Genomic DNA, 27,065 nt, shown 5'->3' on the forward strand with positions numbered 1-27,065 from the left:
CATGCTGGTCTTTTATAGTTTCGCCCATCGTTGCTCAGTCCAAAGTTCCATACGAAACCCGGTTGGGTATCGCTCTCACAATTGAAATGTTCAATAAAAATGTCTTAACCTAGTGGGCATGGGGACTGAAAGGGCCGCTTTGAATCCTGCCAATAAGAAACCGGCAGCTGGGCCCCCTTCATTCCAGACGGCGCTTCTCATGTCCTAGCGCCATGGAGCCACAAATCTGCAGCAGGACATCCTCTCGGCCAGGCTAGCCGCTCTATACAAATAAACAAGGTTGCCCAAGGAGAGGATGTCACGCATGAAGGGGTCGCGCACACAGCCCCAGGTAACAGGATTGTCAGCCAGCCCTCCAGACCTCATAGCGTGACTGCCAAACACGTTTCGAGGACGTGCTCCTCTTGATCACTGTCTCATTCCAATCAGGCAGCGAGAAGCGAAATTACGTGGAAACAACCTTTATTAAGTAAACAGACCCGCCCATATGGGCATTGGCAAACCAGGGCATGCTGGTCTTTGTAGTATCGCCCATCCTTGCTCAGTCCAAAGTTCCATACGAAACCCGGTTGGGTATCGCTCTCACAATTGAAATGTTCACAAAAAATGTCTTACCCCAGTGGGTTTTGGGACTGAATGGGCCGCTTTCAAACCTACCAATAAGAAACCGGCAGCTAGGCCCCCTTAATTCCAAATGGCGCTTGTCATGTCCTAGCGCCATGGAGCCACAAATCTGTAGCAGGACATCCTCGCGGCCAGGCTAGCCGCTCTATACAAAAAAACAAGGTTGCCCAAGGAGAGGATGTCACGCATTAAGGGGTCACGCATTAAGGGGTCACGCACACAGCCACCGGTAGCAGGATTGTCAGCCAGCCCTCCAGACCTCACAGCTTGACTGTCAAACGCGTTTCGAGGACGTGCTCCTCTTGATCACTGGCTCATTCCAATCAGGCAGCGAGAAGTGAAATTGAAACAACCTTTATTAAGTACACAGACCCGCCCATATGGGCGTTGGCAAAATAGGGCATGCTGGTCTTTGTAGTATCGCCCATCCTTGCTCAGTCCAAAGTTCCATACGAATCCCGGTTGGGTATCGCTCTCACAATTGAAATGTTCACTAAAAATGTCTTACCCCAGTGGGCATGGGGACTGAAAGGGCCGCTTTCAACCCTGCCAATAAGAAACCGGCAGCTAGGCCCCCTTCATTCCAGACAGCGCTTGTCATGTACTAGCGCCATGGAGCCACAAATCTGCAGCAGGACATCCTCGCGGCCAGGCTAGCCGCTCTGTACAAAAAAAACAAGGTTGCCCAAGGAGAGGATGTCACGCATGAAGGGGTCGCGCACACAGCCACCGGTAACAGGATTGTCAGCCAGCCCTCCAGACCTCACAGCGTGACTGCCAAACGTGTTTCGAGGACGTGCTCCTCTTGATCACTGGCTCATTCTAATCAGGCAGTGAGAAGCGAAATTACATGGAAAAACCTTTATTAAGTTCACAGACCCGCCCATATGGGCGTTGGCAAAACAGGGCATGCTGGTCTTTGTAGTATCGCCCATCGTTGCTCAGTCCAAAGTTCCATACGAAACCCGGTTGGGTATCGCTCTCACAATTGAAATGTTCACAAAAATGTCTTACCCCAGTGGGCATGGGGAATGAAAGGGCCGCTTTCAAACCTGCCAATAAGAAACCGGCAGCTAGGCCCCCTTCATTCCAGACGGCGCTTGTCATGTCCTAGCGCCATGGAGCCACAAATCTGCAGCAGGACATCCTCGCAGCCAGGCTAGCAGCTCTATACAAATAAACAGGGTTGCCCAAGGAGAGGATGTCATGCATGAAGGGGTCGCGCACACAGCCACTGGTAACAGGATTGTCAGCCAGCCCTCCAGACCTCACAGTGTGACTGCCAAACGCTTCTTGAGGACGTGCGCCTCTTGATCACTGGCTCATTCCAATCAGGCAGCGAGAAGCAAAATTACGTGGAAATAACCTTTATTAAGTACACAGACCCGCCCATATGGGCGTTGGCAAAACAGGGCATGCTGGTCTTTGTAGTTTCGCCCATCGTTGCTCAGTCCAAAGTTCCATACGAAACCCGGTTGGGTATCGCTCTCACAATTGAAATGCTCACTAAAAATGTCTTAACCTAGTGGGCATGGGGACTGAAATGGCCGCTTTGAATCCTGCCAATAAGAAACCGGCAGCTAGGCCCCCTTCATTCCAGACGGCGCTTGTCATGTCCTAGCGCCATGGAGCCACAAATCTGCAGCAGGACATCCTCTCGGCCAGGCTAGCCGCTCTATACAAATAAACAAGGTTGCCCAAGGAGAGGATGTCACGCATGAAGGGGTCGCGCACACAGCCCCAGGTAACAGGATTGTCAGCCAGCCCTCCAGACCTCATAGCGTGACTGCCAAACGCGTTTCGAGGACGTGCTCCTCTTGATGACTGGCTCATTCCAATCAGGCAGTGAGAAGCGAAATTACATGGAAACAGCCTTTATTAAGTACACAGACCCGCCCATATGGGCGTTGGCAAAACAGGGCATGCTGGTCTTTGCAGTATCGCCCATCCTTGCTCAATCCAAAGTTCCATACGAAACCCGGTTGGGTATCACTCTCACAATTGAAATGTTCACTAAAAATGTCTTACCCCAGTGGGCATAGTGACTGAAAGGGCCGCTTTCAACCCTGCCAATAAGAAACTAAAGAATGGTGATGGATTAAACCCAGATCAGTTGACTGGGGGTGAGTGTTCGATTTGTTCAAACGCTCCGTCCATCATCCCCTTTTGTATCGCTTCGTTCGCCCTAAGTGTGGCAGGGTATGCTCAGATGTGAGTCCCTTGTTCACTTGGCCACTGGATTCAAGATAGCCTGGCTGATGAGGAGTATGAATCCGAAACCGGTCCCAGGATGCTTGTTTCTGGTCCAGGGAAGACATGGCTTGGCAGTTCGGGCTGGACTGTTCCCATAAGGCACAGGGTCAGACTGATTTGTATATAGCCATGTCTGAACTGGGGTGGCTGAGTGAACTATAGAATGGTGATGGATTAAACCCAGATCAGTTGACTGGGGGTGAGTGTTTGATTTGTTCAAACGCTCCGTCCATCATCCCCTTTTGTATCGCTTTGTTCGCCCCAAGTGTGGCAGGGCATGCTCAGACGTGAGTCCCTTGTTCACTTGGCCACTGGATTCAAGATAGCCAGGCGGATAAGGATTATGAATCCGAAACTGGTCCCAGGATGCTTGTTTCCGGTCCAGGGAAGACATGGCTTGGCAGTTCGGGCTGGACTGTTCCCATAAGGCACAGGGTCAGACTGATTTGCATATAGCCATGTCTGAACTGGGGTGGCTGAGTGAACTAAAGAATGGTGATGGATTAAACCCAGATCAGTTGACTGGGGGTGAGTGTTTGATTTGTTCAAACGCTCCGTCCATCATCCCCTTTTGTATCGCTTTGTTCGCCCTACGCGTGGCAGGGTATGCTCAGACGTGAGACCCTTGTTCACTTGGCCACTGGATTCAAGATAGCTGGCTGATGAGGATTATGAATCCGAAACCGGTCCCAGGATGCTTGTTTCCGGTCCAGGGAAGACATGGCTTGGCAGTTCGGGCTGGACTGTTCCCATAAGGCACAGGGTCAGACTGATTTGCATATAGCCATGTCTGAACTGGGGTGGCTGAGTGAACTAAAGAATGGTGATGGATTAAACCCAGATCAGTTGACTGGGGGTGAGTGTTTGATTTGTTCAAACGTTCCGTCCATCATCCCCTTTTGTATCGCTTAATAAGAAACCGGCAGCTAGGCCCCCTTCATTGCAGACGGCGCTGTTCATGTCCTAGCGCCATGGAGCCACAAATCTGCAGCAGGACATCCCCGCGGCCAGGCTAGCCGCTCTATACAAAAAAACAAGGTTGCCCAAGGAGAGGATGTCACGCATGAAGGGGTCGCGCAGACAGCCACCAGTAACAGGATTGGGCAGCCTGGTTCATTCCAAACAGGCAGTGAGAAGCGAAATTACATGGAAACAACCTTTATTAAGTACACAGACCCGCCCATATGAGCGTTGGCAAAACAGGGCATGCTGGTCTTTGTAGTATCACCCATCGTTGCTCAGTCCAAAGTTCCACACGAAACCCAGTTGGGTATCGCTCTCACAATTGAAATGTTCACTAAAAATGTCTTACCCCAGTGGGCATGGGGACTGAAAAGGCCACTTCCAACCCGGCCAATAAGAAACCGGCAGCTAGGCCCACTAAATGCCACACAGCGCTTGTGATGTCCTAGCGCCATGTGTCACGATATGGTTTCTGGAGCGCCTGCTGATTTAGTTTTGTCCTGAAGAAGATATATAACTACAACTACCAGAAGGCTTAGCAGGTGTGAGGCGTCCTCATCTATTTAGTTCCCTGCCTGCTGTGGTGCTGTGTACGTGATTTTGGATTTTGAATTCCCGTGCTTTGAACCTGTGGTCTCCCGCGTTTGGCAGTGAGCCGGCCAAAGCGGAGTTCTCTTCTGAGGAATTACGGCGTGCGGCGGCTGCCGTGTGCCTGTGTGGTGTTTGCTTTCTGAATCCCCCCTCCCCCGTCCCGGCTGGGACTGGAAGCAGCGGGTTATCATCTTTGCTGTCGGAGGGGTGAAGCAGCTGGAATCCCAGGTGGCTGCTTTGGGAAGCTTTTGTTCTCTCGGCTGAGAGATACGACAAGCGGGGAGCGGCGGCTTCCCGTTTATGCGTTCAGCGGCTGCTGAACGCGGTTCAAGCACCGGCTGGTGTTTGTTGGAATCCGGAAGGAAAGTAGAGGCTCGTTATTTTCCTGGCGAGAAAGGATTCAGAGATTCCTGCTCATTTTTGGAACTTGTGAGTACAAGCGTCTTCTAGGAGGCGCGTTCCAGTACATTAGTGGAATATCATAGACCTTGTGAGAACCCTGTTTGTTCACTCAAATTCCGGATATATTGGGTGCGAGACTGTGTTCCGTATCTTGGATATTATTCGAGTCCTAAAAACATTTACAGTTTATTTTTGGCACTTATTCCTCTTTTTTTGGTTCAAGAGGTTTCTTCCCAAGGGATATATTGTTTGGTGCAAAACCCAGGAAGGCTGGAAGGTATGCTTGGGGAGAGTGCAATTGCAGAAGAGTGTTTGGGGTGTGGAATCGCCTTATTGAATGCTGACTCTGTTTTCTGTATTACAGATTTGTTTGTTTAGGTGGAAGAAGTTCCTTCCACTACCTACCAAGAGGGAGAAGAAGAGATTTCAGTTAGTTACCGTGGTAGGTGGTGTCCTAGCGAGAATTACCGAGAGTAGTCAGTAGTTTGTACATTTACCAATTGTTTGTCTTTTTCTGCTTTTCTCGTTTCAGCCTCCCTTCCCGTTCCGGTCCCTTCCTGACCTTTCCCTCACCTGATTTCCTTATGCTCTGTGGTATTTGATATTCAGAGTGTAGGGCAGTCTGGAGGTGGACCCCTATATAGCATCGCCCTGATCCTGAGCATACGCGGTCGTGACACCATGGAGCCACTAATCTGCAGCAGGACTTCCTCGCGGCCAGGCTAGCCGCTCTATACAAAAAAACAAGGTTGCCCAAGGAGAGGATGTCACGCATTAAGGGGTCACGCACACAGCCACCGGTAGCAGGATTGTCAGCCAGCCCTCCAGACCTCACAGCGTGACTGCCAAACGCGTTTCGAGGACGTGCTCCTCTTGCTCACTGGCTCATTCCAATCAGGCAGCAAGAAGCAAAATTACATGGGAACAGCCTTTATTAAGTACACAGACCCCCCCATATGGGCGTTGGCAAAACAGGGCATGCTGGCCTTTGCAGTATCGCCCATCCTTGCTCAGTCCAAAGTTCCATACGTAACCTGATTGGGTATCACTCTCACAATTGAAATGTTCACTAAAAATGTGTTACCACAGTGGGCATGGGGACTGAAAGGGCCGCTTTCAACCCTGCCAATAGGAAACCGGCAGCTAGGCCCCCTTCATTCCAGACGGCGCTTGTCATGTCCTAGCGCCATGGAGCCACAAATCTGCAGCAGGACATCCTCGCTGCCAGGGTAGCCGCTAAGGTTGCCCAAGGAGAGGATGTCACGCATGAAGGGGTCGCGCAGACAGCCACCGGTAACAGGATTGTCAGCCAGCCCTCCAGACCTCACAGCGTGACTGCCAAACGCGTTTCGAGGACGTGCTCCTCTTGATCACTGGCTCATTCCAATCAGGCAGCGAGAAGTGAAGTTACGTGGAAACAACCTTTATTAAGTACACAGACCCGCCCGTATGGGCGTTGGCAAAACAGGGCATGCTGGTCTTTGTAGTATCGCCCATAGTTGCTCAGTCCAAAGTTCCATACGAAACCCGGTTGGGCATCGCTCTCACAATTAATATGTTCACTAAAAATGTCTTACGCCAGTGGGCATGGGGACTGAAAGGGCCGCTTTCAACCCTGCCAATAAGAAACCGACAGCTAGGCCCCCTTCATTCCAGACGGGGCTTGTTATGTCCTAGCGCCATGGAGCCACAAATCTGCAGCAGGACATCCTCGCGGCCAGGCTAGCCGCTCTATACAAAAAAACAAGGTTGCCCAAGGAGAGGATGTCACGCATGAAGGGGTCGCGCACACAGCCACCGGTAACAGGATTGTCAGCCAGCCCTCCAGACCTCACAGCGTGACTGCCAAATGAGTTTCGAGGACGTGCTCCTCTTGATCCCTGGCTCATTCCAATCAGCAGCGAGAAGCGAAATTACGTGGAAACAGCCTTTATTAAGTACACAGACCCGCCCATATGGTCGTTGGCAAAACAGGGCATGCTGGTATTTGTGGTATCGCCCATCATTGCTCAGTCCAAAGTTCCATACGAAACCCGGTTGGGTATCTCTCCCACAATTGAAATGTTCACTAAAAATGTCTTACCCCAGTAGGCATGGGGACTGAAAGGGCCGCTTTCAAACCTGCCAATAAGAAACCAGCAGCTAGGCCCCCTTCATTCCAAACGGCGCTTGTCATGTCCTAGCGCCATGGAGCCACAAATCTGCAGCAGGACATCCTCACGGCCATGCTAGCCGCTGTATACAAAAAAACAAGGTTGCCCAAGGAGAGGATGTCATGCATTAAGGGGTCACGCACACCGCCACCGGTAGCAGGATTGTCAGCCAGCCCTCCAGACCTCACAGCGTGACTGCCAAACTCGTTTCAAGGATGTGCTCCTCTTGATCACTGGCTCATTCCAATCAGGCAGCGAGAAGCGAAATTGAAACAACCTTTATTAAGTACACAGACCTACCCATGTGGGCATTGGCAAAACAGGGTATGCTGGTCTTTGTAGTATCGCCCATCGTTGCTCAGTCCAAAGTTCCATACGAAACCCGGTTGGGTATCGCTCTCACAATTGAAATGTTCACTAAAAATGTCTTACCCCAGTGGGCATGGGGACTGAAAGGGCCGCTTTCAAACCTGCCAATAAGAAACCGGCAGCTAGGCCCCCTTCATTCCAAACGGCGCTTGTCATGTCCTAGCGCCATGGAGCCACAAATCTGCAGCAGGACATCCTCGCGGCCATGCTAGCCGCTCTATACAAAAAAACAAGGTTGCCCAAGGAGAGGATGTCACGCATTAAGGGGTCACGCACACAGCCACCGGTAGCAGGATTGTCAGGCAGCCTTCCAGACCTCACAGCGTGACTGCCAAACTCATTTCGAGGACGTGCTCCTCTTGACCACTGGCTCATTCCAATCAGGCAGCGAGAAGCGAAATTGAAACAACCTTTATTTTTTTTTTATATATATTTTTATTAATTATAACACAAGAGTAGAAATGTACATATCGGGTATCATTTGGTGGAACATATCATAACGGTGAACGGGCAAATCAATTAAGAAAATGCAAAACAATTATAGGCGTCTGAAAGACATCGATACCAGCTTAGAGCTGAAATAAACAATACGGCACAGATAACCTTAAGCAAACATCATTGGATCCCGCCCACCCAGAATACAGGATATGAAGATCGGACACTCGACACCCGGATATGAGGAATAAAGGGATCAGAAGAATATGCCACATCTCTTGTGAAGAAGGGAAAAGGGAAAAAGAAAGGTCATAGAACAAAATAAAGAAAAAAAAAAAAAAAAACTCAACCCCCCACCCTGCACCCCTGCAGATGTCTACGACCTAACCCCACTAGCAGCGTGCCTGTTGCCCACTAAACTAACCCCAAGGAAGGGAAAAAGATGGAGGAGGATATGTCATAAAAAGCACATACACCCTCGGTCTCCCGTACCCCCCGCCAGAAGCGACCACCCCGAGATATAGTAAAACCAACACATAGCGAAATATACAAACCAATCGGGGGAGTTTAGCAAAGCACCCCCAACTCCCATCACGTTACAGGTGACAATCCCGGCATTGAATCAAGCGATTTTATCAAACCCAAGCCCTCAAGTTCAACCCTGGCCAGTACGGTATTTCGTGAGAGTCTTTTTCACTCGAACCACCATCTCAATGGAAAAGACAGAACTTTCGTTAAAGTTCACGTCAGTGTTGCAGGATCGACAACCGGATAGAAGTTCACGATGTCCACAAAACGAGCGAGGGAAAGTGTCCAGAAATATCGAGTCTCTCCAACAGTCATTGAGGAACTTGTTACAGCACAGAAGACTGTCCATATCTGTATGAGGCAGCAGCAGGATCGAGCAAGGAACGCTAGCGATGATCATGGGCTCGCAGGCTGTGAATTGGGAGCCGACAAAGCAAATTAAATCCAGGTTCCGCTCGGGGACCTCGATCTCAGGCGTACATTGCACCGCTGGTACCACAGATAGATGAGAACTTAGCGGAGAGTCGTGAACCGGTCCCAAGATACCGTCCACTTGCACGATCAGTGTCCGGAATACAGCGGTGGATTGTGAATGGAGCGCCTCAATGGCGGCCATGATGGCCTGCAGCGATGGCGTGCCTTCCGTCCGCCCCATCTCCTCTCACGAAGAGACAGAGCAGGATTCGAACCCCGGAGGCCGGCTTCTCCGGGGTAACAGGCCACGCGAATCCGAAAACAACAGTGGGCGCTCTCCGTCGTGCAAGATCGACACCTTCGCCGGTAGCGAGGGCCCCGGCCCGTCCACCCCGGGAAGGTAGCAGGGTCTCCGGGCGTCGGACCCCCGAACACGGCAACCGGTGTGGTACGCTGCTGTATCCTCGGTGTAGACCGCTCACAGTGTCACCATCCAAAACAAACAGTTTACGGTACACTTTGGGGGACCGGGCTCAGACCAGGTCCAGCGGCTGATGTTGATCAACTCAAACCCGGATAGGCTAGAAATCGAGGCCCCGGCTTCCACACGGTGTTAGGCCGAGAATGGGATCACGGTGTATCTTTGGCAACCGATAAGATAAAATCTCAGGATTACACCTTTAGAAGCAGAAATACTTCATGAACACGGGAGTCTGGTGCGAATTCAGGATTGATAGCAGGATATACGAGCTGCTGGCGGAGGTCGGCGGAGCCGGGAGCTTACGCGGCCATCTTGGTTGCTAGCGTGGCTCCTCCCCCGAAACAACCTTTATTAAGTACACAGACCCGCCCATAAGGGCATTGCCGAAACAGGGCATGCTGGTCTTTGTAGTATCGCCCATCGTTGCTCAGTCCAAAGTTCCATACGAAACCCGGTTGAGTATCGCTTTCACAATTGAAATGTTCACTAAAAATGTCTTACCCCAGTGGGCATGGGGACTGAAAGGGCCGCTTTCAACCCTGCCAATAAGAAACCGGCAGCTAGGCCCCCTTCATTCCAGACGGCGCTTGTCATGTCCTAGCTCCATGGAGCCACAAATCTGCAGCAGGACATCCTCATGGCCAGGCTAGCCGCTCTATACAAAACAAGCATTTACAATGCAATAGGTCTCGCAGCATTAAAGTTTGAGTTACTGGCATTGTAAATGACAATGCTTTGCATCAATTTTTTTTTAATTTGCAATTGGTATATAAACATTGTTTGTGAATGGTTAGCTGTTGGTTATGCTAAGCAAAGTTGGCAGTAATATAGAGTGCTAGTCTTGCTTGTAATAAGCATGCTGATTTAAATGCCTCTGATACCTGCGGGTAAAGTTTGCGCTATATAAAAGTGAAAACTAATAAATAAATTAAAAAAGCCTACCTGTACCACGTCCGTTCTTATTCTTTGATGCCACATATTTTTGGGTCCCTGTATTTATTAACTGCACCCGGCTGTGGGAAACCTCCATGACAGGAACAACGTGTTGCGGGGCAGACACGGGCAATGTAGCCACTGTCTTGTGGCTGCACCGCGGGGTAACAGTGTAGGGGCAGGAAGGCAGGCAGTTGGTAGTGCTGTGGCATAGCAATGTAGTTCTCTGTGTATGCTGGGCATGGGGGTTGCTATTGGCTGACAAGAAGTGCTGAGGAGGTGCCGGTTCGGTGGGCCTGCTTCCTGATCTTGGGCAGGTGACAGTTAAAAAAAGCATTGGCATAGCCAATAGGTCTCGCCTTTGGGACCTTATAAGTATTTAGTTTTGCAGCACAATATCCTTGCTGCAACATCAACTGTTGCATGGATAACCGCTTATAAGGTCCCAAAGGCGAGACCTATTGGCTACGCCAATGCTTCTTTAAAATTCTCTGTTAAATGCCTCTTTTTTCGTGGGTCTGGGTCGTACTATATTAAAAAACATGGAGATTAAATCAAATATTGTAAAGAAGTGCTTGAATTAACTCATATTTTGCTATGTCATGATTTTTTGGATCAGTGACGTAGGTTGTGGGCTGGCAGGTCAAACCCGCTACTAAACAGTAAACCTGTCACCGCTATGTAATATTAATTTGTAACGTTTCTGCTGAGCTTAACACGGCGCTACGTGTTTGGCTTCCATTTCAAAATCAGTGCACTGTACTTAAACAACTGCTCGTCTTTTATGAACTGTGTTTATATTCGTAGTTAGTTACCATTAACGATTTAGCACTCAAGCTAAGAGTAATAAATGAGATGCATAATTTGGGTCGCTGGTTGACTGTCAACAAAGTAACGCAAGCACACTAGCCTTGAAAAGTCATGAAAAGCATGGGACAGAAAAGGGTGGCCAAACCTTGGAAAACAGCGAAGAAATACTAAAGTATGCTGAAGGCGCTGTGCCAAGAGCTGGGCTTTCGGGACACTTCCAGGCCGGGGACGAGCGGCCTTGTCGTGCGAGCTCCGGTGAGAGTCCCGTGGCACTTCCCGGTTGGGTCCTCCTCCCACAGGAGCGGCCCTTCCCGGGAGAAAGGAGGAACGAGTCGCAGGGAAAAGCGAGGGAACTTGCAGAGGATCCCTGTGGCGCGAGGCGCTGCCGTGCACTGCCAGGAGGAGGAGGAGGAGGTTGTGGTGTTGGAGGCTGGGCGGCCCGACTCCCTGACGCCAGCCAGATCAATCCAGAGAGGAGGAGGGACTCGGAGCGCCTGCATGTGTGTGTGTGGGGAGGAGAGGGGAGCTAGCATTGGAGGAGCGGGCACTGGAGAACGGCGGCTGGAGGGGGATACGCCACACCGGGACACGCACGGTAAGTCCCCGGTGGGGGAGGGGTGGTTGGGTGGGGGGTCCTGTGTGGGTTGCAGGGTTTACTACCTCATGTATTTTGTTTGCTCATAATTGTCACTATTACCTTATGTAAGTAACGTATGTTTTTACAATCTGTTCTTTTGTAATGTTTCTCATTATGTTTCATTTCTGTTCCTAATGTGAAGCGCTCTGACGCCTTCGGGTAAAGTCCGCGCTATATAAAAATGCTGAAATAAATAAATAAATAAATAAGTGCAGACAGTAAATGACAGAGCTGGTGGGGGGAATGCGCGGAGCAGCTGGTAGGCGGGATTTGCGGAGCTGGGGAGTTCAGAAGGGGCGCAAGGAGGGGGGTCGTCTTGATTGAAAAAATAATGGCTTGCAATAGTGGTTGGTTGGGATGCGGGCGGTGGGGAGAAGGCTGGGGGCAAGGACTCAGCAGAAGGTAAAGAGTGGGGGGGCGGGGGCATTCCCCACAAGCGCAGGATGGCATACGAAGGCTAAATACATTCAAGGAGACCCCCGTCCCTGCGCAGCGCCGAGAAGACAAACACCATGCGGGAGCCCCCAAGGCCACAGCTGCAGAGAGGGCGCCCGGGGAAGAGAGTTCAGACTCCGCACTGCGATGGTGCAAGAAGGTTCTTGCTTAATTGTGGGCGGTGCCTCAATGCGCTGCAATGGGTGTGACCGTCGTGCATGGCGCTGGGGGAGGGGGGCACGCTGTATGATAGGATATGGGGACGCGTGGCAGAGACCAAGGTGCACAAAAGCGTGGACGGAGTGCTTTGTCAAAAGGGCTGGATGGACTGGGTCGGTGCCCGCGGGGTGCCAGGTGGCCAAGCCTGCAGACTTGAATGGGCCAGACTGGGGTTGTTCTTGTCCTGCAGGTTTTTCTTGATTACAAGAGGGCATGTGTATAGCTATTCGCCCGGTTTACATGGCATATAAGGTAGGCAGTAAACGCCCCCTGCGTAAATTAGATACCGGTAAAGGACTTGCCCCCAAACCCCTTGATGGGCATCGAAAGTGCCGAGCGAGGTAGCTCCGAAGGGCGGTAATGGTGGTCCGACAGAGTGTACAGCGCCTTGAGCCCAGATGCGCTGTCCCTGTGAAATTGTACTGTGGGTTTGGGGCGAACGGGGGAGAGCGTTTATACTTTATGCCCGTCCCCCCAAGATCCCACCCCTCCTCCCGGCAGCAAGAGCACAGTGAACAACAAATTAAAGTCCGAAGAATGGTTTTCGGGAAGGGTGTATTGGCGGCGGTCATGGCAGTGGCAAGAGTAATGTGGAGGTGTAAGTTGGCATGTTGGGGTGGGCATGCTGGGAACGGAGGGAGACAGGATGGCAGGAGATGGGTGGAGGAGTGCACAAATTACGTTCTCAGTTAAAGAAAAGATTGGGTGCCAGAATACTTTATATATAGTACAACAAAGTGCACATGACAGATCAGATTGTGTGATGTCCAAATGACCACTTCAGAGTTAGCAGTGTAAGAAAGGCATGTATGTGTAACTTGGATGTGCTGGTGAAATACAACGCGACTTTCTGCAAGTTGAACGAAACTGCTTCCGAATTAGTAAAGTACCTAAGACCGTTGACTCTAGTCTCTACCCTTCACATGTCGGATGGTGTTCGACGTGTGCCGCTGGGCACAACTGATACGCTGGCTGCCGTTAGCAACTGACTTTATTTACTACGTGATTGCAAGATGAAAGTCGGCGCTCTACAAAACTGAGGGCACTTTTCCTTAGTTCCTTTAGATTTCAACGAAAGCATACCTTTGAGCTGGCTACTCGCAACACTTGTTTTTTGACGAAACTACAGAACTGTGCATTTCGGTTAGCACGCTGTGTTATGTTTGCTTTACTATTTGAATTGCACTAGCATGCCACACATTCTCAGTTGGTATATTGTATTCGGCCAGTTGTAGCATCCACTTCTAATCTAGACTGGTGGTCGGAAAGGGGGGGGGGGCGCTGGCGAACGGGGCTGGGGCTCAGAGGATGTGGCGTGACAAGACGGGGGGGCTAGGCTTGGAGCTGGGGGCTCAGATGTCTGAAGGACGTGGGGGGATGGGGGCAGGGTGGGCGCCGGTGGGGTGTCCCGGACTGCGGGGGTGCAAGGAAAGTGAAGGAATACGGGGGTGGGGGGTCGGGAGCACGCAGAGGTGGTAGCAAGTCACGGTGGGGTGGGGTGGGGTCTACTCCTAGACAAAATACGAAAATGCAAACCGGCTGTTTGAGGGGCTCGGGATGGATATGCGTGAGATGCGGACATATGCCTCGGTTGCTGCTTCACACAGGTCGATAACGGAATTTGAATAAGAGGGCGAATTCACCTCTTGACCATTATCACTCATTAAGTGCCGATTAAGGTAGGCAAAGGTGCAGGAACACCGGGTAGATAAGACACCAGCTCCCGTTGCTGCGGTGCCTCAGTTTGTGTGATTTTTATCGCAGACGCTGCAGAGCTTCCTAGGAGACAGCGCCTGGCTGCAGCGCTCGTTCGCGTGCGCGTGTCACTTTCGAATCGCCTCCAAGGCGATGCGCGCGGCCAGGATTGTCTCCTGGGAAGCTCACATGCCGACAATAGGGGCTCGGCGGAGACGCGCTTCGCGCGGCTAGCCGAGACCTAAAAAAGGTTGCCCAAGGAGAGGATGTCACGCATGAAGGGGTCGCGCACACAGCCACCGGTAACAGGTTTGTCAGCCAGCCCTCCAGACCTCACAGCTTGACTACCAAACGCATTTCTAGGACGTGCTCCTCTTGATCACTGGCTCATTCCAATCAGGCAGCGAGAAGCGAAATTACATGGAGACAACCTTTATTAAGTACACAGACCCACCCATATGGGCGTTGGCAAAACAGAGCATGCTGGTCTTTGTAGTATCGCCCATCGTTGCTCAGTCCTAAGTTCCACACGAAACCCAGTTGGGTATCGCTCTCACAATTGAAATGTTCACTAAAAATGTCTTACCCCAGTGGGCATGGGGACTGAAAGGGCCGCTTTCAACCCTGCCAATAAGAAACCGGCAGCTAGGCCCCCTTCATTCCAGACGGCGCTTGTCATGTCCTAGCGCCATGGAGCCACAAATCTGCAGCAGGACATCCTCGCTGCCAGGCTAGCCGCTCTATACAAAAAAACAAGGTTGCCCAAGGAGAGGATGTCACGCATGAAGTGGTCGCGCACACAGCCACCGGTAACAGGATTGTGAGCCAGCCCTCCAGACCTCACAGCGTGACTACCAAACGCGTTTCTAGGACGTGCTCCTCTTGATCACTGGCTCATTCCAATCAAGCAGCGAGAAGCGAAATTACATGGAAACAACCTTTATTAAGTACACAGACCCGCCTATATGGGCGTTGGCAAAACAGGGCATGCTGGTCTTTGTAGTATCGCCCATCGTTGCTCAGTCCAAAGTTCCATACGAAACCTGGTTGGGCATCGCTCTCACAATTGAAATGTTCACTAAAAATGTCTTACCCCAGTGGGCATGGGGACTGAAAGGGCCGCTTTCAACCCTGCCAATAAGAAACCGGCAGCTAGGCCCCCTTCATTCCAGACGGCGCTTGTCATGTCCTAGCGCCATGGAGCCACAAATCTGCAGCAGGACAACCTCGCTGCGAGGCTAGCCGCTCTATACAAAAAAACAAGGTTGCCCAAGGAGAGGATGTCACGCATGAAGTGGTCGCGCACACAGCCACCGGTAACAGGATTGTGAGCCAGCCCTCCAGACCTCACAGTGTGACTACCAAACGTGTTTCTAGGACGTGCTCCTCTTGATCACTGGCTCATTCCAATCAGGCAGCAAGAAGCGAAATTACATGGAAACAACCTTTATTAAGTACACAGACCCGCCCATATGGGCGTTGGCAAAACAGGGCATGCTGGTCTTTGTAGTATCGCCCATCGTTGCTCAGTCCAAAGTTCCATACGAAACCTGGTTGGGCATCACTCTCACAATTGAAATGTTCACTAAAAATGTCTTACGCCGGTGGGCATGGGGACTGAAAGGGCCGCTTTCAACCCTGCCAATAAGAAACCGGCAGCTAGGCCCCCTTCATTTCAGATGGCACTTGTCATGTCCTAGCGCCATCGAGCCACAAATCTGCAGCAGGACATGCTCGCGGCCAGGCTAGGCGCTCTATACAAAAAAACAAGGTTGCCCAAGGAGAGGATGTCACGCATGAAGGGGTCGCGCACACAGCCACCGGTAACAGGATTGTGAGCCAGCCCTCCAGACCTCACAGCGTGACTGCCAAACGCGTTTCGAGGGCGTGCTCCTCTTGATCACTGGCTCATTCCAATCAGGCAGCGAGAAGCGAAATTATGTGGAAACAACCTTTATTAAGTACAAAGACCCGCCCATATGGGCGTTGGCAAAACAGGGCATGCTGGTCTTTGTAGTATCGCCCATCGTTTCTCAGTGCAAAGTTCCATACGAAACCCAGTAGGGTATCGCTCTCACAATTGAAATGTTCACTAAAAATGTCTTAACCCAGTGGGCATGGGGAGTGAAAGGGCTGCTTTGAATCCTGCCAATAAGAAACCGGCAGCTAGGCCCCCTTCATTCCAGACGGCGCTTGTCATGTCCTAGCGCCATGGAGCCACAAATCTGCAGCAGGACATCCTCGCTGCCAGGCTAGCCGCTCTATACAAAAAAACAAGGTTGCCCAAGGAGAGGATGTCACGCATGAAAGGGTAGGGCACACAGCCACCGGTAAAAGGATTGTCAGCCAGCCCTCCAGACCTCACAGCACGACTGCCAAACGCGTTTAGAGGACATGCTCCTCTTGATCACTGGCTCATTCCAATCAGGCAGTGAGAAGCAAAATTACGTGGAAACAACCTTTATTAAGTACACAGACCCGCCCATATGGGCGTTGGCAAAACAGGGCATGCTGGTCTTTGTAGTATCGCCCATCGTTGCTCAGTCCAAAGTTCCATACGAAACCCGGTTGGGTATCGCTCTCACAATTGAAATGTTCACTAAAAATGACTTACCCCAGTGGGCATGGGGACTGAAAGGGCCGCTTTCAACCCTGCCAATAAGAAACCGGCAGCTAGGCCCGCTTCATTCCAGACGGCGCTTGTCATGTCCTAGCGCCATGGAGCCACAAATCTGCAGCAGGACATCCTTGCAACCAGGCTAGCCGCTCTATACAAAAAAAAAGGTTGCCCAAGGAGAGGATGTCACGCATGAAGGGGTCGCGCACACAGCCACAGGTAACAGGATTGTCAGTCAGCACTCCAGACCCCATAGCGTGACTGCCAAACGCGTTTCGAGGACGTGCTCCTCTTGATCACTGGATCATTCCAATCAGGCAGCGAGAAGTGAAATTACGTGGAAACAACCTTTATTAAGTATAGAGACCCGCCGATATGGGCGTTGAGAAAACAGGGCATGCTGGTCTTTGTAGTTTCGCCCATCGTTGCTCAGTCCAAAGTTCCATACGAAACCCGGTTGAGTATCGCTCTCACAATTGAAATGTTCACTAAAAATGTCTTACCCCAGTGGGGATGGGGATTGAAAGGGCCGCTTTCAAACCTGCCAATAAGAAACCGGCAGCTAGGCCCCCTTCATTCCAAACGGCGTTTGTCATGTCCTAACGCCATGGAGCCACAAATCTGCACCAGGACATCCTCGCGGCCAGGCTAGCGGCTCTATACAAATAACCAGGTTGCCCAAGGAGAGGATGTATGCATGAAGGGATCGCGCATACAGCCACTGGTAACAGGATTGGTAGTCAGCCCTCCAGACCTCACAGCGCGACTGCCAAACGCGTTTCGAGGACGTGCTCCTCTTGATCACTGGCTCATTCCAATCAGGCAGCGAGAAGCGAAATTACGTGGAAACAACCTTTATTAAGTACACAGACCCACCCATATGGGCGTTGGCAAAACAGGGCATGCTGGTCTTTGCAGTATCGCCCATCCTTGCTCAGTCCAAAGTTCCATACGAAACCCGGTTGGGTATCGCTCTCACAATTGAAATGTTCACTAAAAATGTCTTACGCCAGTGGGCATGGGGACTGAAAGGGCCGCTTTCAACCCTGCCAATAAGAAACCGGCAGCTAGGCCCCCTTCATTCCAGACGGCGCTTGTCATGTCCTAGCGCAATGGAGCCACAAATCTGCAGCAGGACATCCTCGCGGCCAGGCTAGCCGCTCTATACAAAAAAACAAGGTTGCCCAAGGAGAGGATGTCACGCATGAAGGGGTCGCGCACACAGCCACCGGTAACAGGATTTTCAGCCAGCCCTCCAGACCTCACAGCGTGACTGCCAAACGCGTTTCGAGGACGCGCTCCTCTTGATCACTGGCGCATTCCAATCAGGTAGCGAGAAAAGAAATTACGTGGAAACAGCCTTTATTAAGTACACAGACCCGCCCATATGGTCGTTGGCAAAACAGGGCATGCTGGTCTTTGTAGTATCGCACATCGTTGCTCAGTTCAAAAATCCATACGAAACCCGGTTGGGTATCGCTCCCACAATTGAAATGTTCACTAAAAATGTCTTACCCAAGTGGGCATGGAGACTGAAAGTGCCGCTTTCAACCCTGCCAATAAGAAACCGGCAGCTTGGCCCCCTTCATTCCAGACGGGGTTTGTCATGGCCTAGTGCCATGAAGCCACAAATCTGCAGCAGGACATCCTCGCGGCCATGCTAGCCGCTCTCTACAAAAAAACAAGGTTGCCCAAGGAGAGGATGTCACGCATGCAGGGGTCGCGCACACAGCCACCGGTAACTGGATTGTCAGCCAGCCCTCCAGACCTCACAGCGTGACTGCCAAACGCGTTTCGAGGATGTGCTTCTCTTGATCACTGGCTCATTCCAATCAGGCACCGAGAAGCGAAATTACGTGGAAACAACCTTTATTAAGTACACAGACCCGCCCATATGGGCGTTGGCAAAACAGGGCATGCTGGTCTTTGTAGTATCGCCCATCCTTGCTCAGTCCAAAGTTCCATACGAAACCCGGTTGGGTATCGCTCTCACAATTGAAATGTTCACTGCAAATGTCTTACCCCAGTGGGCATGGGGACTGAAAGGTCTTTCTTTGTCTTCTCTGTACGTTGTTGATTCCTCCAAGTAGATGCAGGGACCTCTGCTACTGCAGTTGTCTGTGTTCCGGCTGAATGGTTCAAATGGTGAGAAGAGAGAAAAGTAACCAAATGAGAAATGTGCTTGTGGAACTTTTCAGAGATTTCCCCTCATTTTCTGCATGCTAACAGTGTTGTGAAGTACTCCCGCAGATGGGGCAGGTAATAATAAATAATAATAAAGAGCTTATAGAGCGCCCAGTAACGCCATCTCGGCGTGTCCCCGCGCTAAGAGCTACTAACGAGCACCATAATAGAGCCTCTGTCCCTACACTGTGTAAAGCAGTGTTTTAAGCTTAGCCCTGAACAGCGCTTCACTGCACTCCAATCTCAGGGCAGGAGGAAGTTTGTTCCAGTGTTGGGCTGCTTGGAGCGCAAAAGATCGTCCACCCATTCTGGCCTTCCTAACCCTGGGCACTGTCAGGTAGGAGCAGTGGTGCGTTGGGGATTTAATGGCGTGGCAGAATATGTGTATGACATATTTTGATGTGATGATTTTCTCACCTTCTGCTTTGTGATTTAGGCTGACACAAGGTGATTTATTTCTTGGCTAATTTGTGGCAGGTTTACAAGACCCTCGAAAAACATTTACAGTGCCGTTGCGTCACTACAGTGGCACAGTGGTGGTGTACAAAAGGCGACACATTTCGACTTATTCACAATATGCCGTATCTATGGGGATGCGTCACGTTGTGAAGCCCTGCGCAACATTAAACCTGAGTCCGCTTTGAAGTAGGCATGGTGGGCGTTCCTTTGGGATATGCCTCGTAAAAGGGATGCAGTGAAATCTACACGATTTCACTGAGTCACTTTTTAGAGGTCGCTGCGACGCAAGCTTATGCCTGCTAGAAGCAAACGTAAGGAGTGGCGCAGCACGTTAGTTATGGGCGATCCATGGACATTGTTGGAGTTGCATCGCACTTGCAACACAACTCCAGCAAAGCACCTCCCTAATGCCATCAGATGCAACACACATCTGTCTATCCCTGTGCCACAGTGCATCGCATTGTAAAAGCGAGGCATCCGTGGTGGTGCAAGGGTTGAATTGTGTGTCGCAATGGTTCTGGCTGATCCCTGCTAATATTTGTCAATTGCTACTTAGCAGGGTTGTGTATGTACAGCAGCAATACTGTGCCCATGATTTCAAAAGGGGGGAGGGATTTGCCATATCTAATGCAAATAATTCTGGGACTTGTGGTGCTACATACAGAGGGTGACACATGAGTCTCTGACTGACTAAATTTTTATATACACTTTGGACAACTTCCTTACTCACAATGACAGTGCAACACAGACATTAAGCACCAAAGTGGAAAGCTACAAGTAGTTAGGTGCTGCTCTGTGGGATGGGAAATACACATGACAACTAGGAGGGACAAAGAGGAAAGATTAGCCAATAGCAAGCAAGCCTTTTTAAAGGACAATTCGAGTCACAAATAAGCTGGACATCAAATTCGGCCTCTTTGAACCAGCATGTATAAGGATCACGAAGGAAGCTATGTGTTAGGACTTTCTCGATCCTGGGGATCTTCGCTTGTTCCTGGAAAGCGTTGTGGATCAGTGGATGGACTCACTCGCCTGTGAAAGCATCAGATGTGCTCAACTCATCAGTCAACATCCTCTCAGCGAGCGGGAGCTGGGGCCCCAGAGGGGGCCAACTTCGAGACAGGTTGCAGGACCTCTCAGTTCGAGCCCCGAGTGGCGAGGACAAGACAATAAGGGTGGTGGTGGAGCTCACACAAGATGTGTGGGAGTTATAAGTCTTGCTCCCCGTGGAAATCCAGCCCACACAAGGACTAAGGCGACTACCTTTTCCCCCGGCTGCTGCTTACTTGTTTTGGCTGCTGCTCCGTAGGACATTCAGTGCCCTCTAGTTGGAAGGCTGAGTATCTCCTTATTGCCTGTCTCCTGAGTTGACGCTTTTCTCTGTCTTGCTATGTTTTGCCATGGGAGTGGGTTTTGGTTTGTTGCCCATCATTTTCAGCCCACTTTCACTTGTTCTTCTCCTGTCCCTACCCATTATCATGCTACATACTCCCCTCTTTGCCTGGTGTTTCCAGTGGCCCCCCTCCTTCACATGCTGCCTGCACTCTTCCTCCTAGGGACCCTGTCTCCCTACCTTCGCCTTGAGGTCCCGCACTTCCCTACAGCCCTGATAACCTATCTTCTGCCCTGTGATCTCTGGCACCACGCGGGCTCTCAAGTTTAAACTTGCGGTTCACGGTTTCTTGCTCACGTCGAGGCGCTAGACATCATCTCTTTGCTGGCTTGTTTCTTTCCTTTCCCCACTCCCTGGTGTTCCCCAGCGCTTCCATGTCTCGTCTTTAATCTTGAGTCTCCCGGCAACCCCTAATTCTAGCCTAGCTTTCTACCTTTCCCCTCTCTCCCTCCTGTGTCTTCCCTACTCCCCCTCACTCTATCTCTCTTTCTTTTTTCCTTTTCCGCACCTAAGTGCCGCTGCGCCAAAATGGCCACCAGCAATCTTCATCCTCACAAACCCGTAGAAAGTATCTCCTATAATATTAATGGCCTCACTCACTTCATCAAGCACAAGAAAGTCCTGGCATATCTACAGTCTAGATGAGTCGGTGTGGCACTTCTACAGGAAACTTACCTCTCCCATGAGGAGTCAAAGAAACTGACGTGTAACTGGGTGGTAAGTGTGGAGCACAGCAGCTGACCACCCTCAGCAGCGGCTGCCAGACCTAGGCAGCCTTGGAAATGCAGCAAAACGATCCTCTTGTGCAAATCCTTGCCCCTTACTGTCCCGAAGACGTGGACCAACCCCCACAGACATTATGCATTTGTCAGGCTCTGATTTGGCGAGGGGCGCATTGTGTAAGAATGGCATCTGCACCGACGGAGTCCAAACACCAGCTTTTCTTTTAGCTCAACCCTCTCGATATGATATTGAGCCACCCACTGACTCATTGTGGAGACTGGAATCTGGTCCAAGATGCAGTCATCGACCACACCAGATCATTTGATGCAGGCAGTAGCAAACCAGGCTCTTCCGGTGGACAGCATCACAGATCATGGTCACGTGGATCTTTGCCACTTCTCACGCCCCAGGGAATGAGAGTACAGCCTTTTGGTCACTGGGGCATGGCAGCCAAAACTGTCTGGACTATATTTTAGTCTCCCAACCAGTGGTAGCCTTCTTGCAGAAGATGCTAGAGGCAACTACCTCGGACCATTCCCCGACCCTCCAATCCCTGGACGGGGCTATCCTCTCCAGGCCACAAACCTTGGTGCTTCAGTGGCTCACATTATCGCCCCCACAGGGCAAATCTTGTCTGCGGTCACACATTTTCCATTACCTAGAGGATTTCATAGCTAAGGTCCGGTACCCTCTATGACTCACCCACCACCCAGGTTAACTGTGTAGGCTTCCTCTTGAACCCCTTCCCAGTCTGCTGAGAGAACACCTCCGAGCTTCCCACACTAATCACCGCAAATGACCGACATTCCAGCCCCGGGGAACGTCATATTGGGCCACATATATCATGCATTTTCCCGGTCTCATATGGCCAGATTCACAGAATCGGGCAGTTAGGGACCGATAAAATGCATTTTGGTATGTATGAATTCAGATTTGCGATTCGGTAACATGTTACTGAATCGCAATTTGGAAATGTGAATACATACCGATTCGGTATTAGGAAGGGGAGGGGCATATTTAGGACGTCCCTTCCTAATACTGAATCACAGCAGTATGTAAGAAAGATTTGCAACTAGAATGTTGTCGCAAAACAGTCACATTTTTACCACTTTCTTAAAGTAGGTTGTAACCCATTTGCAAATAGGAAGGGGTCCCTGAGGGACCCCTTACCCTCTGGGAATGGTAGCATGCAGTGGTTCCACGGACCACTGCCGTCTCTTAAAAATGAAAAGAAAACTTAAAATGTTTCTTTCTTAAATGCAACCCATTTTCCTTTAAGGAAAATGGACTGCATTTTAAAAAAAGGATTGCTTTATTTAAAAGCAATCACAGACACGGTGGTCTGCTGACCCCAGCAGGCTATGATCACTGTGATTTTAGCAGTTCCTAATAGTTCCCAAAATGCGACCTACCTCATTAATATTCATGAGGTCAGTCAATTTGCGACTCACTGGGAATAGCTAAATGAAACTCATGGAGTCTCATACATTAGGAATAACGATTACCTAACTGCGATTTGCAGGAAATCGCAATTAGGTAACTGCTAGTTCCAATAATGATGTATGTGGCCCTCAATATCTTCATGCAGATGACATCCTACTAACACTCTTGGACCTACCTTGCTCCCTCTCGGCTCTCCTGGACATCACTTCTGACTTTGCGGTGCTCTCTGGTTACAGAATCAACTGGAAAAAAAGCAAAGCCCTGTCGATGTCTTGGATGACCATCCAGGCAGCCATGTCTGCCTACCCTTTCCAGTGGAAGTCTTTGCATCTTAAATATTTGGGAATTTACATCAAGTGGGGCAGGACTGCATAGTGGCAGAAAACCCCGATCTGCTGCTGGCGCTCTTGAAACTGGGCTTTAAAGAGTGGACCCAACTCGGCATCTTGCTGCGGGGCAAGACACAGGCAGTGAGGATGGTAACGTTATCAAAGTGTACCTAAGTCCTAGGCATGCTCCCCTTGCTAGTGCACCTCTCGCAGCTACGGTCAGTGGATAGGGGCATAGGGTCTTTCATCTGGGGGTCATCCCAGCCTTGGGTGGCCAGCAGCAAACTCATGGCCCATCGTTCATGCGAAAGCCTGGGTCTCCCCTTTGGTCGAACATTACTCCCGGGTTACTGGACTCACTGCTATGGGTCACAGTCAAGCACACCTTCCTACGGTTTTTGCAGGGGCTGTACCCCTTCAATAGGAGAGATACTTCAAGCGATTTTGTAGTGGGTCGAAGTTTGCGACCTACCTTAACAATATTGATGAAGGAGGCTGAATTGTGACTCCTGTATTTTGGGGAACATTAGTTCATAGGTCAGTTCATAAAATACAACTGCACTTGGTAGAAGTCAGTGGGCAAATTGCAACCACTTTTACCAAATCCATTTTAGTACATTCAAAGTAATACATTGCAAATTGTGAACCGTTATTAGTTGCAGTTTACAATTGCTTATTTGGAATCTTTGTACGTTAGGACCTATGACACTTGTTTCCATGGGGAACATAACAGAGAAAGCTCCATATAGGAGTAGAGACCTGAGAAGGGAAGAGTTTCTTTACTAAGGAGGTCTTTGGACATCAGGGAGAAAAATCAGTTGAGGAGTCTGTAGGAGGAGTTTTGAAGAGAGAAGGGTCTAAGGAAAGGATGCTTTCGAGAGAAAAGTATTCAGTTGAGAAGAGAAAAAGTAATATCTCTTGAAGTAAGAATATGGACACTGTGACTCTGAAGAACCGGGTTATTTAAGACCCAGCGGTGCCAGGGGACACACCCGAAGTCTCCAGATTCACCTGTCTCAGAACCACAGAAACGCGGAAACTTCTTGGTGACGTCAAAGATCAGATTTATTGGCTGCAACCAGTAACAGAGGTCCACGAAGTACAATGGCTGTATATTCGTAGGAGACTGCTCAACTTTACAAATCGAGTCAACCCTTTTTATACCAAATATTGTGCTTCAGGCAAACATTTCTTATTTACGGTCAACCAATCCCATGTGTACACGACAAAAAAGGCATTGCAAGACAAAACCACATTTCATCGTCCAGCCCACCATCAATTATTGGTCAAACCCAACATTCTTCATCAGACAGGTCGATCGAACCCATAATAAAACCGGGCACCTCCTCATCGTAAACGGACCATAAAGAAAGGAGCAGAGACAGGTGTGAGTAAGATAGGACATAGTTGTGTGCAATAAAAGGTTTATGATGTCCTGTGCCTTGATCTGCAATCTTGATCCAGCTACTGGGAAAATAACTGGTCTAACAAGTTTGGCTTCGGGCAACGGAGTCAGCTTGCCCAGGTCACACAAAAGTCAGCTAAAGGTGTACGTGTCCCAAGACTCGTTCGGCCGTAGTCATCGGCCTATGTGAGGGCAACCACAAAATGGCTGCCACACACAAAATGGAACCCAAGGGTTCACAATGGAATCCCATATTTCATAGTGAATGCATCACTCGAACATGGCGAAAACACTCGTACATACTATACTCGCCATTTTCGGTCTGCTGATACCAAAATCGTCCCGATACGATGACCTTTATGAAACGGGTTCAGGATTCACGGAACCTCAGACCCTCCTTTTGCCCTTACATAGGCAATAACCTAAACTCATGTCAGTCTGAATCCAGGTCTATACTCATCAGATCATTAAGATGTTGTTCTAGCATCATCCTATTACTTAGCATGTCTCTTGATACAGGTCTCCTTGTACACGAGGTAGCACACAGGCCACATATAGCAGGAGCACACTGTACACAAAGACAGAACAGGAAAAGAATGGCTAAGACCATCCCAATGACCATCAGAATCTTCCATCCCCACGTGGATAACAGTTCCCAGAACCATCCCATCAGCGACCAATCTCCTTTATCCACGTGTATAGATTCGGAGATCTTATGTAGTTTGGAAATGGCCTGGTACACTGTCGGAGCATTGTCTGGAATGAAAACACAGCAGCTCGATTGGATCAATTTGCATACCCCTCCTCTGTCTGCAAGTATGACATCTAACGCAACTCTGTTCTGGAGGGTCATAAGGCGATCCGACTGGAGCTCAGCAGTCAAGTTACTAAGGGCACCGGCAGTTTCAACTACGGTGGACTCAACCACTCTCGTCAATTGCCGTATGTTCCTGCTGTTAACCATAGGTCCCCAAAATGGCAGAAAACCCTTCAAGAAATCACCTAATTCTTGTCCTGCAGTATCTTCCTTACTGAAGACACCTCTAACAACTCTTGTCTTGTGGTAATCTGCCGCAACTGTGTAGGTGGGAGGCAACAGGAACGAAACAAAACATGTGCCCGAGCAATCAGGGGGCAACCACGTGTACGCTCTATCGTAACAGACAAAATAGGTACCCTTAGCTGCTAGAAACGATGGGGAAGTCTGGGACGCAAAAACATACGTCTCAGTGCAGATACTCTTCCCTAACTGAGCTCTCGGATTCTTGCCATTACCTTGCAGACACAGATGACCCTGATGGGGTACAATCCAAATCAGAGAAGATCTCTTAGCTCGCTGTTTCTCACTCAGACTCGCTCCATATCCAGTCATATTCCATCCAATGTACGCTAGTGTCTCATCTTTCGGGATAGTCTCATAGGAATTTCTCCAATCATGTCGACTATTCCCTTAACTAGAGCACTATTCTTTGGGTTGTCTTTCACAGAACGTAGGGGGTAGACTTCACGAGCATAGATGAAAATTGTTCGGTATACCCACACAGAACCATTATAGCTAAACCTGGCAGGACCAGGTAAGGAATACCTTTATCAGTAGTATGGGGCATCAGGCCACACACCCAACAGTTAGTCGTGTTCACGACTAGTTGGTGTTGGTGCAAAAGCTGAACAAAAGAGTTATTGATGAACTCTAACTTCCTAATGGACTCATGTTCGGGCAGAGGATGAAAAGAATGCAAAGAAACAGTAGAAGAAGGTATGGGTTGTGTAGTGGGTGCAAACGTCACTTGAAAAGAGAATAGAACATATCCCATTAAAAACATCATTAAGCTAAACAACATAAAAAGGCATAATGTTAGGAAACATTTTCTACTCATCATTGTACACATTTTGGCTCTAAAATTCATTTCTTCAACAGTCAAGTCAAGTCAAGTCAAATAATTTATATAGCACACTAAATACCCAGAGGGTCTCAAGGCGCTAGATGGGGTGGGGAATTACTTGTCGAATATCCAGGTTTTCAGTTACTTTCTAAATGCAAGATGGTTCTGAGTGAGGCGAAGGTGAGTGGGAAGTGAGTTCCAGGTTTTAGCTGCCAAGTAGGAGAAGGATCTTCCTCCCATATTAGTCTTGTTGATGCGAGGTACAGTGGCAAAGGCTTGGTTGGAGGAGCGTAGCTGGCGGGGGGGTGTAGAAGGAAAGTCGAGTGTTGAGGCATTCGGGTCCAAGTTCGTAATGTGCTTTGTGTGCGTGGGTTAGGAGGCAGAATGTTATCCTCTTATTGACGGGGGGCCAGTGGAGGTTTTTCAGGTGACCAGATATGTGGTCGTTACGCGGGATGTCTAGTATGAGTCTGGCTGATGCGTTCTGGATGCGTTGGAGTTTTTTCTGAAGTTTAGCGGTGGTGCCGGCGTACAGGGTGTTCCCGTAGTCTAGGCGACTCGTGACCAGTGCGTGGGTGACCGTTTTTCTGGTTTCGGTGGGGATCCAGCGAAATGTTTTTTTGAGCATGCGAAGAATTTGGAAGCAAGATGATGAAACGGGTCTCTCCATCTTGAAAAACTCCATCC

This window comes from Lissotriton helveticus, chromosome 12 (assembly GCF_964261635.1).
Source record: "Lissotriton helveticus chromosome 12, aLisHel1.1, whole genome shotgun sequence".
NCBI classification, from domain to species: Eukaryota; Metazoa; Chordata; class Amphibia; order Caudata; family Salamandridae; genus Lissotriton; species Lissotriton helveticus.